The sequence below is a fragment of the Amblyomma maculatum genome, chromosome 11 (assembly GCF_055883805.1).
Source record: "Amblyomma maculatum isolate TAMU_Amacu chromosome 11, ASM5588380v1, whole genome shotgun sequence".
Lineage (NCBI taxonomy): Eukaryota > Metazoa > Arthropoda > Arachnida > Ixodida > Ixodidae > Amblyomma > Amblyomma maculatum.
In genome coordinates this window covers 39,349,996-39,362,517 of record NC_139354.1, presented here as the reverse complement: position 1 = coordinate 39,362,517, position 12,522 = coordinate 39,349,996, and positions in this window count along the sequence as shown.

The window sequence follows — 12,522 nt, the reverse complement described above, 5'->3', positions numbered from 1 at the left end:
CCCACGCATGATGTCAAAGAAATTGGTCTTAGAGTTTCGATCTGTAGCTTTTGCCAGGTTTGGGTATCATGACGATCTGCGCTGTTTTTTATATAGTCGGAAGTCATCCTAGTTGCCAGCAATCTTGCACGTATCTTTTGAGTGCAGCGATTGAGTCGTCGTCCAGATTTCGCAACATTTTGTTGCTCACTCCATCTGGCCCCGCTGATGATTTTGCTTTAAGGCGAGCAATTACAGCCCTTACATCTGCTTCTATGGTGCTTCTATGGGTCTATCCAGGTCCAGGTTTGGCGGTCCGTGGTAGTCTGGGAGTGCTTCAGGGACAGGAGTTCCCACATAGCATGCCTGTAATTCTTCAAGGAACTCCTTTTCCATCCCATCGTAGGAATGGACAATCTTTTGAAGGTTTTGCTTCTGCGCTGACTTGCAACCTTCCCGCTCCAAGAGATAGCGTATGAAGCTGCCATGTTTTCGCTAGTCCTATGGATCTTTCCATGCTATTGCATGTAGATTCCCAATTTTGTCTACATAGCTGAAGGCATATTCTTCTATTTCTTTGTTGAGCCAGGCCAGTCTGCGGTGTACGGTCCTGTTCCATCTTTGTTGTTTTAGCTTCTTCTCCATCCCTTTTTGGCTTGCCATAAGTGCAGAAGACGGCTATCTACTTCCTCCAGACCTGCTTCTTCGGACACGTACCTCTAGGTTGCTTCTTTAACATTTGCGCGAAGCGCTGTTGCCCACTCTTCTATATTTGTGATTTCTCCGCTTTCTATTTGGCTTCTGATTTCCCGGAAGGTTTCCCACTCCACTAGTGTAGCTTTCTTGCCTTTGATTCTTCGCGGTCCTCCTTCCACCACAGTTTCGACGATGTAATGGTCACTGCTAAGGTTCTCTTGAGTGTTACGCCATGTGGCGTCTTTTACATAGCTAAGAAAGATCAAATCCGGAGAAGTGTCTTCCGTTACGCTGTTTCCGTTTCGTGTTAGATCCTTAGGATCCATTAACAGCGTTAGCCCTGCCTGTTGCGCGTCTGCCAGAAGATCCGGCCCTTTGTATCTTCTCGCTGTAGCCCACGCTGGGTGTGGAGCGTTGAAGTTGCCTACAATGATCAGTGCTTGGGTTGTTGGCAATTTCCGAAGTCTTTTGGAATAGTGTGCCGAATTTGTCCTTTCTTTGCCGCGGAGTGCTGTATACATTCAGGATGAAAAGGCTTCCTTGTGTTTTCTTGTTTGCCTGATTGCGGTTTATGTTTCTCTAGCCACTTGCGGTTTCTCCCCGTCCGTACAAAAAGCTCGATATCCCGTTAGCTTAGTTTGGATATTCCTACTTCTTGTAACGCGATTGCTTCCGGATTGTCCTTTTCACTAAGGAACCATTGCTGCAGAACCGGCCTTATACGTCGTTATCCGCGACAATTACACTGCCAAATAGTATACCTGTTATTTTGATGGCAGTGATTAGCTATATTTCCGTTTGTTGGCGTCCTTTCCGCATCAAGCATGGCGAAACGCGCGCATCTATCTCATTGAACTTTATACTAGTGAGCGCATTTAGTGGCGCCCTGAGTGCCGGAAATTCTGCAGCTATCTCCTTAAATAAGACATGTGTCTGCTCTAGCTTCTGGTCGATAATTCTACTGACCTCCTCTAACGTTATATTTTGATCCTTTGATTCTTGCGCCTTCCTCTTCGCTGGAGGCGGGACATCCTCTCTTCTATAATAATAATAATAATTGGTTCACAGGAAGGGAAAGGCGCAGTGTCTGTCACACTTGTAGCTGTGGACACCTGGACCGCGCCGTAAGGGAAGGGAGGAAGTTGGGAGTGAAAGTGGATAGAGAGAAAGAGGAGCCGTAGTGGAGGGCTACGGAGTAATTTTGACCACCTGGGGTTCTTTAACGTGCGCTGACATCGCACAGCACACGGACGCCTCTTCGTTTCGCCTCCATCGAAACGCAGCCGCCGAGGTCGGGATCAAACCCGGGTACTCCGGCACAGTAGTCGGGCGTCTTACCACTGTCCTGCTTTGTTTTAGCGTTCGGGCTAACTTGCGTTCCAACGGCGCTCTGTTGCTGTGCTTTAGCGTTCGCGCTAACCTGCGTTCCAACTGCGCTCTGTTGCTGTGGTGCATTAGGATTTTCTAGTTCAACCTTCTGTTTAAGAACTGCCTATGTTTTGAGAGTTCTTCGGTATGCTGCTTATTCTTTTGGAAGACTCTCTGGGGCCATTTGTTCAACCTACACCAGCTAAACCCATAGAGTTCCTTAGACTAACTAGAGGGAAAGCTGAGGGCGCTGCCCTCCAGCCACCATGGGTGCGCTAAGAATCATGGGCCGGTGTGCTATACTTGTTGCGGGACAGTCGGTCTTTCTCGGGTACGTGGAGTGGCGTTACTGCAATGTTTCTTTTTAGTCATCATCATCATCTGAAGGTGCGTACATAGACCGCGAAAGCCATAGTAGCGAAGGCGCAAAAACAGACGTCGCCAATAAATGGTTTTTGTTTCTCGAAATGCCACTAAAAACTGCCTTAAGTGATTGCACAACCATAAATATTTTTATAACGTTTTTCTGTTTCAAATTTTGCCTATTAAGTGCGAAATATTGGTATTTGTGCTGCTCAAAACTAAGCCAATAGGAGAAAGAGCCCTCGCTTATATTGGATAAATATCACACTGACATGCTGTTTCTCTCTCTTTTTGCAATTTATAGTCACAATACTCAATCTTAGGACATTATTTACGGTAGAACAACGCTTATCTTTGCATTAGTTTTGGCCAAAAGTTGTAGTTCTGCACTCGGTAGCTCTCCGGCCCATCATGCTTTGAGCGCCCATGGTGGCTGAACTGGCCATCTGGAAACTCCATGTGAACTCCAATAGACGGCAGCACAGCTTTCCCTCTAGGTAAGAGTAAGAAACTCTATGGCTAAACCAGTGTAGGAAATCTCCTATACCTACAATAGATTTTTGCTGTGCTGATGTAGCTATAGTGTAGGTTAAACAAATGGCCCTTATACATCTGCCCAGCTCACCTCGTTATCCTTTGGCGTTTCGGGTGGATTCCGGCTCTTGGATTGGGTCCTAGATCTTGTGCGACCGCCGGATTTGTTCATGGAATTTTACCGGCCCCTGGATTGGTTCCTCCGGTCCCCGAAACTGGATCTTGATCTGAATCAGTCTCGGGAAAGAGCTCGAGTCAGAACGGCTGCTGCTGCGTCCCCGGCTCGCCAGCGTCACTGATGTCCTCTTTGATTGATTGATATATAGGAAGAGAAAGGCGCGGTAACTGTCTCACTTGTTTTCTTTGGACACCTCAACCGCGCCGTACGAAGGGAGGAAGATGGGAGTGAAAGTGGAAAGAGAGAAAGAGGAGCCGTAGTGGAGGGCTACGGAGTAATATCGACCACCTGGGGATCTTTAACGTGCGCTGACATCGCACAGCTCACGGACGCACACGGACGTTTCGCCTCCATCGAAGCACAGCTGCCGAGGTCGGGTTCGAACCCGGGTGCTCCGGCACAGTAGTCGGGCGTCTTACCACTGCACCACCCCAGCGGGGCTGTCTTTGATTCTTCTTGCCAATTGGCTCGCAGTTTTCCCTCCCACCGTCGTTTCTTGACTATTTAGGGGGTTCGGTAGCGTTGCTTGCAGTTCTTGGGGCTAGTCAGATGCCCCTTGCCACACAGCTGACACTTTGGGTCACACTGCTGTTCCTCGAGATGGTTCTGTAGGCCACATCCTAGACATACATGATTGTTCGGATCAGTACAGACGTCAGCTCGGTGGCCCAAACTTCCGCAGATACGACAGACTTTATACTTGTATAGTACGCAGCGGTGCGGCACGGAAGAGTAAATCACGTCCCGTGGCATCCCTCCGTCGCAAAAAGTACGATTACGGATTCCGTCTTGCCCATACGTCTAGCACCGAGAATCTCTAGTTTTCAGTCGTGTTAAAAGCGTCTTTCGATTCCTTCTTGGCTGTGGTCTAACGGGATGCCGTGGATGACCCCTTTTCCGCAGTTCTCCGGAGCCGTGAGATACGATGACACCGTAGCTCATTTTTTTTTCGACCTTAATTTCTTTGATCAGCAAATAACGGTCTGCTCTTTTCCTTCTGGCTGTGCTAACCAGAATAGTGTTTTGCTTCTCATTCTAGCAAATGGTGTCCACCTGCATTTCTTCGGCACTGAGCGCAGCGGCGTTCCATATGGCCTCTTGAATTTGCGCTAAGGAGCCTGAGATGTAATCCACCTTTTGGGCGAACAATGATTTTAAAATCTTCCGCAAGCCGACGCATCTTTTGTGATGTCACCGAGCATTCTGCGATCTTCCTCCCGATTCGAAGAGCCATCTTGGTTTCCTCGCTGCCTGCCCCACCTCCATCTTGGCTTCCTTAGTTGCCTCCGCTGATGTGCTTTTTCCTCGCTTTCGGTGCCATCTTTGCTGCGGTCCTAGCTCTTCCAGCGAGATGTCCTCGCCATTGACTTTGACGATATTCATCCAAGGGCAAGGCGTACGGCTGGGCAGGGGCCCAAGCGACCGCGGTCATCCACTGGCGGCTGCCGGCAGCGGCGTTAGGGTTGCCGCGGCCGCCGGAGTGCTAGAGACACAATTTCTGAAAAAAAAAAATTAGTTGTGGTTTAACTCTAGTTAACCCTAGTTCAATTGCGATAGCAACGGCGGAAGCTTCTTTTGCCTGCTACATTATTCCCTATCACGCCCTATCAGTGTAAGGTGCTGCATTAATGAGGACATTTAGGCTCATCCTTTAAGATATGATGCGAGAGCGTAATTAACCAGTCTTCTTCTTCGAGGAGGAGGAGGAGGAGGAGCGTGGCCAAACGTGGCCTCCGCCGGGACCACGCCACGGTTCGAAACCTGGCGCAGTATTGATATCGCAATAAAACTGCCCAAAATCGGGCCACTTGCCGTATCCTGGCGTTCGTGGAATCCTGATGACCTCCGCAGTCGATTCTAGTGAGTTGTAAGCCTACTCTCGTCAGGAATTCCCGTCAGTCCTTGCTTTTTTGCAGAGCTCATATGAATCACGTCCACACTCCTTTCGCCCCCTGGCGGAACTCCCTGTCACCAGGTAAAAATAAAAATGCCAGCCTCCCTCCCTCCCCCTCCTTCACCACCGGCGGAGAGGAGAGTGAACATCGGTGGGTGCAGCTAAACTGATTCATTTATAGGAAGGGAAAGGCGCGGTAACTGTCTCACTTGTTTTCTGTGGACACCTCAACCGCGCCGTAAGGGAAGGGAGAAAGGCGGGAGTGAAAGAGGAAAGAGAGAAAGGGGAGCCGTAGTGGAGGGCTACGGAGTAATTTCGACCACCTGGGGATCTTTAACGTGCGCTGACATCGCACAGCACACGGACGCCACTCCTTTTCGCCTCCACCGAAACGCAGCCGCCGAGGTCGGGTTCGAACCCGGGTACTCCGGCACAGTAGTCGGGCGGGTGCAGCTAAGGCTCCAAGTGGTTGTTGCTACTGGAGAAAGAAGGAAAAGAAAATGCACGGGCCTGCTACTGGCTCTGTAGCTGAGCCACCTCTGCTGCCTCGTGCGGGCAGAAGAGAAAATATAGAAGAAAAAGAAAAGGGGAGAAAGGCGCGCGTAGCAACAGCCGTCGTCCAACACCGAAACGGTAGCGAGTGCAATGACGGCCCACAACAAAAAATAATATGGTGGCAGGCTAGCCCCCGCCGCAAGCGGCAGTGACCTACCGGTCCCAGCCGCCCCGTAGGAGCAACCACCCCGCTTTTAGCAGGATGTATAAGCGCAGGAATCAGGTGCTACTTATGGCACATATTTTTAATAGTAAATTTTCGTGATTGAATTTTCGCACACTAAGATTTTCATATATCAATCTCGTTGCGCATGCCTTTTCAGTCAATTGGGGGCTGTATTTTCGCACACTAGGTAGATTTTCGTATATCAACTCGTTACGAAGACATTTTGCGTGGCGGTAATCAAACAGCACTTAGCAGTTTAATACTACTATGTGGCACAAAAACTTGTAGTCACACCGTTACATGCAGGTATATGAGCTTGTTTTGTTACGAAGGCTACACTGCGCTACCCTTGAGCATTTCGCTGATGCCGGAAAAAGCGTCCCGTTGAAACCGGTTTCTCCAACTCGGGCTCTCCTTTCATATGGGAGGGTGATATTAGAATCAGCCTGCCATGACATTTGAATTGCACGTTACCCCTATGCCACACAGGCTTGTTCATACGGCTTAGCGTTAAAGCGGGACGTTATACGTGGACTGGTAGCCTACGCTATCGCGTCATACTCTTAAAAGCGGAGCTTGTGTGAACTATAATTTTTTTAGCGAATGGGACACTACGCTACCCTTGCGCATATCGCCGGTACCTCAAAGAGCGCTCCGTTGCCTAGCAACCGACTTCGCCGCTGTTGGGAACAACGACAATAAGAAGAAGGCAAAGAAACCGTTGCTGATAACACTCGGTAATTGCCACCCTGGTAAAGACCAACGACTACAGCGAGTGGCCCGCAGCAAAAGCTTTTGCTCTATACATGCGATTCAGCAGCGTTGAACCCGTCTAATGTTTTCATTAACATTTACATTGTTTTTACTCTTAAATTAAATTGCTCCAACATATACTGATATCGCATGCTATGGCTATTTTTGTGCTCTTCGCTGCTCCAAATGTTTCGGTAGAGGCGAAAAGCAAGGCGCCCGTGTACTGCGCGATAACAGTGCCCATTAAAGATTCGAACCTCAGGTGGTTGAATTCCGGAGACCTCCCTCCGGAGACCTTCCGGAGACAGTCCCTCACAGCTTAAGTCGCTTCGGAACGTTAGCCCTATATTAACCAAACCAACTTTCGTGAGGGAGCACGCGGTCCTTTTGCCAGTAAAATACATTGTATGAAATTTCAGCGGGGTGATGTGGCGGATGGAGCGTTTTCCGTAGGCCTGTATTTCCATGTACGTGCAACAGCATACATTCTAGCATGAAGGAAAAAATTCCAGGGGTGCACTTGTCTGTGTAAATACAGTAATGCGAGGGCATTTCTCTTAATCTTGCCTAAGGGTTCAAACCCACGACCATTTTTCAGAAATGTACCCGCGACCGTTATTGAAACTCAAACCCTTGACCAATTGAACCCGCAACTTTTTTGAGGGCTTGAGCTTATGAATTTACCGCTAGGACTTGAACTCCTGAACTTTCCTTGGCTCGAAACCACGACCTTTAATGAAACTCAAACCCTTGACCATACTTTGGGACTCGGTCCCTCTACTTTTTCTATCTAATTGTACATCAGTGCTTAATTATTATACTAATTATCTACGCAATGTATTGACAGTTCTTAACAGCTAGGCTCTGTCCAGACATTTCCGACACACTCTGGTGACACTACTCTTGAGACAACAAGAAATGCTTTCGCATTCAAAACCAGGAGATAGTGTGACGTCATGCGGCCAGCCTTCAGGTCTCGCGATGTTGGTCCATCCCCGTTTTTCGCCTTCCAAGTCACTCCGTAATATTTCTGTACCGGTAGGTATTAGTGCGCTCACTGCGCGGCCAACGGCATCGGCTTCCTTGCCGGGAGCGCCCTCCTGAGTATTTTTTTTTTCCTCCATGAGTTCCGAGGATTAAAGCGAAGCGCTCCAAACGCTCCCGTGTGAATGGTCCTACTTACATCAAACGACCGCCAGATAAACGTAGTAAAGTGCTCGCACCTTTCCCGTGATAAGAAGTTACAGAACCACAGTCGATATCTTATCTGTTCTTGTAGGTTTATCTTGAACCGCTCCAGCAGTGGAAACCAAAATAAAAGCAGTGAAGAAGGTTTCTTTTTCTTCTTTGTATCACTCCTTTGCTGATTTGTACACACGTAATAGCGAAAAAAAATTAACCGAACATGTACTAAATATGTCTTTACAAAAACCACTTCCTACGCGTCGCCGGATTGCTAGTGCGCTTGTTTGCTGAGAGCAGGGAGTACAGGAACATATAGTGTATACTGAAAGCACTCTGCACTTGTTCTAACACTGCAGCCGCATCAACCTACAACTTGAAACACGAGGGGGCGCACTGAACACTGAAACAGCTGTATATTGGCAAAACATTTTACTTTCAGCCAATTACCACGTTTTATTTTCCACTTTTCTATATACAGCTAAGTGCCCCCTTTTCCAAGACATTTCCTTGATTACAGAGCTTGCAGTTAGATTTAAAAAATTACGTTAAAAGCTATATTAAGTTGACCAAGCCACTGGAACCAAGTGTAGCTACTGAATATTTGTGTATATATAACGCGATGGTAGCTCTTGCGGCTGCCCAGACGAGCCTCGGTGGTCCGGGGTGCGGGCCGCCGTAGCGAACGGACGTGTTATGTTGGGCTCCGTTGGAGCGGGTACAGCGGTCATGTCTGGCCGCGGAAACAGGCTTTTTGGTTCGGACAGTGATTATCAGGTTGTACTGCCAAGTTTGCCTACAGGTCGATTTGTTGAAAATACTGTTTTTTTGCACGGTGACATCAGGGCCCGCCCATACCGGGTGGAAGACTTTCGTGATGCGCTTGCTCCGCTTTCGCTCATGCCGGATGTTATCGCCCTGGGGGCGTACCGCATGAACCACGTCTGGGCCGTGACCTTCAAGGACGCTGACTCGATGAAGAGGATACTTCGCTTTGCAGACCTGCAGGTTAAAGGTGCTCGGTGTCTCGTCATCGATCCTGCTAACCGAGACGTCCGAATGAAGGTACACTGGTTGCTGCACAGTGTACCAGACGAAGACGTGCGGCTCGCCTTTGCTGCTTTCGGGAGGGTAACAGATGTTGCAAAGGAGAAGTGGAGAGCACAGGGCGTGTCGGATAAGGGTTCAACAACAAGACTTGTGACACTCAAGTTGAATCCAGGTGTCAAGCTCGACGACCTTCCGCATCAGGTGAGCGTCAGTGGCGAATTGGCTCTAGTGGTAGTGCCTGGCAGGGCCCCGCTTTGCCTGCGCTGCCAAGGTACAGGTCACATACGGCGTGAGTGCCGCATTCCGCGATGCAGCTCTTGCCGTCGGTTCGGACACGAAGAGAGTCAGTGCACTCGCACATACGCAAGCGTCACCGGTCCCGGCAAAAGCGATGAAGCGTTCGAGCTGTACATGGATGAGGCGGACGCTGAGGAGACTTCGCAAGCAGGAAAAGGACCAGCGGACAAGGAAGTATTGCAGCCTAATCTTCAAGTCCTTGTGCCGCAGAAGCCTAGTGTTCACGCTAGCCCACCGAGCAAACCAATAGTTACCGACCAAGAGGATTCTGCGTTGGAAAACGCGACGAATGACGACGAATCGAACATCGAGGGCGCCGAAGCACCCGCAATGGACGTTACTCAGGGAGCAGCTGGCGTCGGTGCCGGTATACTTCCCGGAAAGCGGCCGCGTGACCAGAAAGATACCGAGAGTGAGCAACTGGACGGCAGTGGCAGCGGGGAGCCGCCACCAAAAACAACCGGGAGGAGACGGCCGGCCGTCAAATCCCGGCCGAACCCGAACGTCCCATCCGAGTCAAGGCAGGCGGTGAAACCGCCTCCATAATCCTTTGGCCTGTGTGGCCAGGTGGACTCAGTAAAGACGGTGCTGGCTGTGATCTGTACGGCGCCTGCAAAAGACTGGATTGGGGAACGCTGCATGGAGGCTTTATGCACTGTGAGTTTAGTGTTTTGTTACCCGCCACGAACTCTTATTAGCGGGGCTTTTGTTACTAAACATGGCGGTTAATCTCGATGTAACACTTCGTCTAGCATCTTTAAATGTCCGGGGTTTGGGAGCAAGAAGACGACAAAGTCAGCTGCGACGCCTAATTCTTGAAAATGACCTTGACCTAATCGCTATCCAAGAAACTAAGATTGAAAGCGAAGAGCTAACTGATCGTATGGCGTCGTCCTTTTCTTCTTTGTATGACGTATGCGTCTGCCATTCCGTCGGCGCGTCGGGTGGCTGCGTTTTATTTATTCGTAAAAGTTTAGGCATCAACGTTGCTTCCGTTGTGGCTTCCCAATGCGGTCGCCTTCTTGTTGTTGACTTTTCGTTTTCAAATTATAGTTATCGTGTTGTCTGTGTTTATGCTCCGAACGCGGTGAGCGAGCGCAGAACATTTTTCGAAAGTCTCGAAATGCATCTTAGGTGCGACAAGGTAGTAATATTGATAGGAGACTTCAACTGTGTTTGTTTCGCTCAGGACCGCGCAAAAAAATTGCCAGTGAGGGATAAGAGTGCTCAGCTGCTGCACTCTTTAATTAATGAGTGTAATCTCGAAGACGTTGGCTATTTGTTCTCTTACGACGCACACCCTAAATACACGCATTTTCAAAGGGATAGCCACGCCAGATTAGATCGCATTTATGTCTCTGTTGAACTGGCTTCATTGTGCACAGAGTATGACGTTAAGCCCGTAAGCTTCAGTGACCATTGCTTAGTAATTGGAACATTTGGCAGGAAACAGCGGAGGTCACGATTTAACTGGCACCTGTGGAAATTTAACGTGAAGCTTTTAGAGGACGACAGTTTTGTAAGAGAGACAACGAAAGAACTCGATAAATTACTTTCGACGCAGGCCGAAAGCTATATAGTTGAGTGGGAGGAGCTAAAGCAGAGAGTAAAGCTTTCAGCTATCAAAACTGCAAGCGCAATTCGATATGAGGAAAAAAGAAAAGAGAAAGAAATGCACGAGGAGCTTGAGTTTTTGCTTAGCATGGATAGCATCCAGCCGGGAAGATATGCAGAAGAAATAAAAGCCTTGAAACGACAACTTGAAAACATTGACACTGAAAAGTATAAGGCAGCAGTGATAAGAGCAAGGTCGGAAAAATTTTGGGCGGGGGAGACGCCAACTAAGCGAGCGCTGTCAGATGAGAAACGGCACGCGTATCAAAAGGAAATACGGCAAATTGACAACCGAGGTGCTGTAACTAGTGACCCTGCTACTATCAAAAATACCTTTATAGAACACTACAATGAATTGCTTGGCCGTAAACGCGAAGTCAAAAATGGCTTTCAGGAAGAATTTTTGCGCCAAATGCCAAAGCTCGATGAGGATGTTAAAACGCGTCTAGAACGACCCATAAGTTTGACAGAAATAGAAAGTGCGATAGACGACCTTCCAATGGGAAAGTCGCCAGGACCTGATGGGCTTGGCGCTGCTTTCTACAAAGCATTTAAAGATTACACAGCCCAGATTTTGCTTAAAGTGCTAGATGAGTCATACGAACGTAAGCAGGTCCCACCTTCGTTTTCTACCTCGCACATTGTTTTGATTCCGAAGTATGATGAGCCAGGAAAACGCCTGTTGGTGGGTTCTTATCGGCCGATAAGCCTCACCAACGTGGATTACAAAATATACATGAAAGTGCTGGCGAAAAGGCTTCAAAGTGTAATACCGAGTCTGGTTGGGCCACACCAGACGTGCGGCATTAAAGGTCGAAGCATCGCAACTAATGTGCACGTGGTACGAACTGTTTTGGAGTGTTGTGACGCGATTGGATCTCGAGTGGCAATGATACAGCTGGATCTCGCCAAAGCATTCGATCGCGTTTCGCACGATGCCTTGTTCGAAGTATTGACACACTCAAACATAGGGCGAGTGATTGAGGAAGGTGTTCGAATGGTGTATGCGAACTGCACGACACGGATAATTGTGAATGGAGAGCTCACTGACAGCATTCGTGTGCTGTCGTCAGTGAGGCAAGGCTGCCCCCTGTCACCCCTACTGTTCGCGGCCTACCTCGAGCCTCTCTGCCGGTCTATCATAAACAATGAACGTATAACTGGTTTTATGCTGCAGTCAGCACAGGTCAAAATGCTGGCATATGCAGATGACATTGCTGTATTCTGTTCAAGCAGAGAAAGCATTCAAGAAGTTACTGCCCTTGTTGAAAAATTCTGCCGACAGACAGGCTGTGAAGTAAATTGGGAAAAAAGTGCCGGTTTCTGGCATGGAGACTGGGATGTTACGCCTGAATACTTTTCTCGTTTGCAATGGTCAAAATTGCCGACCCAGTATTTAGGCGTGCCGCTTGAATCGTACCAAGATCCCACCCCATTCTGGGCTGGCCAAGCAGAGAGAGCGAGAGAGAAAGCTGATTCATGGCAGGGCAAGCCGTTGTCAATGTTCTCACGCGCTTATGTGTGCAATGTTTTCCTTGTGGCAAAGATATGGTACGTAATGAATGTGCTTTCGGCGACGCGTGTTAGCATTCAAAAAATTCATCGTGTCTTTGCCGTTTTCATGTGGTCATCAACATGGGAAAAGTGCAGCAGAACCAACCTCTTTCTGCCTGTTAAGGCGGGGGGCTTGGGCCTTGTGCATCTCTTTTTGCGACAGGTTGTCTCGCGTTTTTTTTTCCTTCGTGATCAAAACGACAAATTCTTGAGGACGGTTATGCAAGTACGACTGTGTAAAATGCTTCCAGAATACGTTGTCTGTTCTGGTGAGAATATGAGTGGCGCTTTAAAAGGGTACATGCGCGAAGTTGTCTTGTCTTTCAGAATGTTGCATGC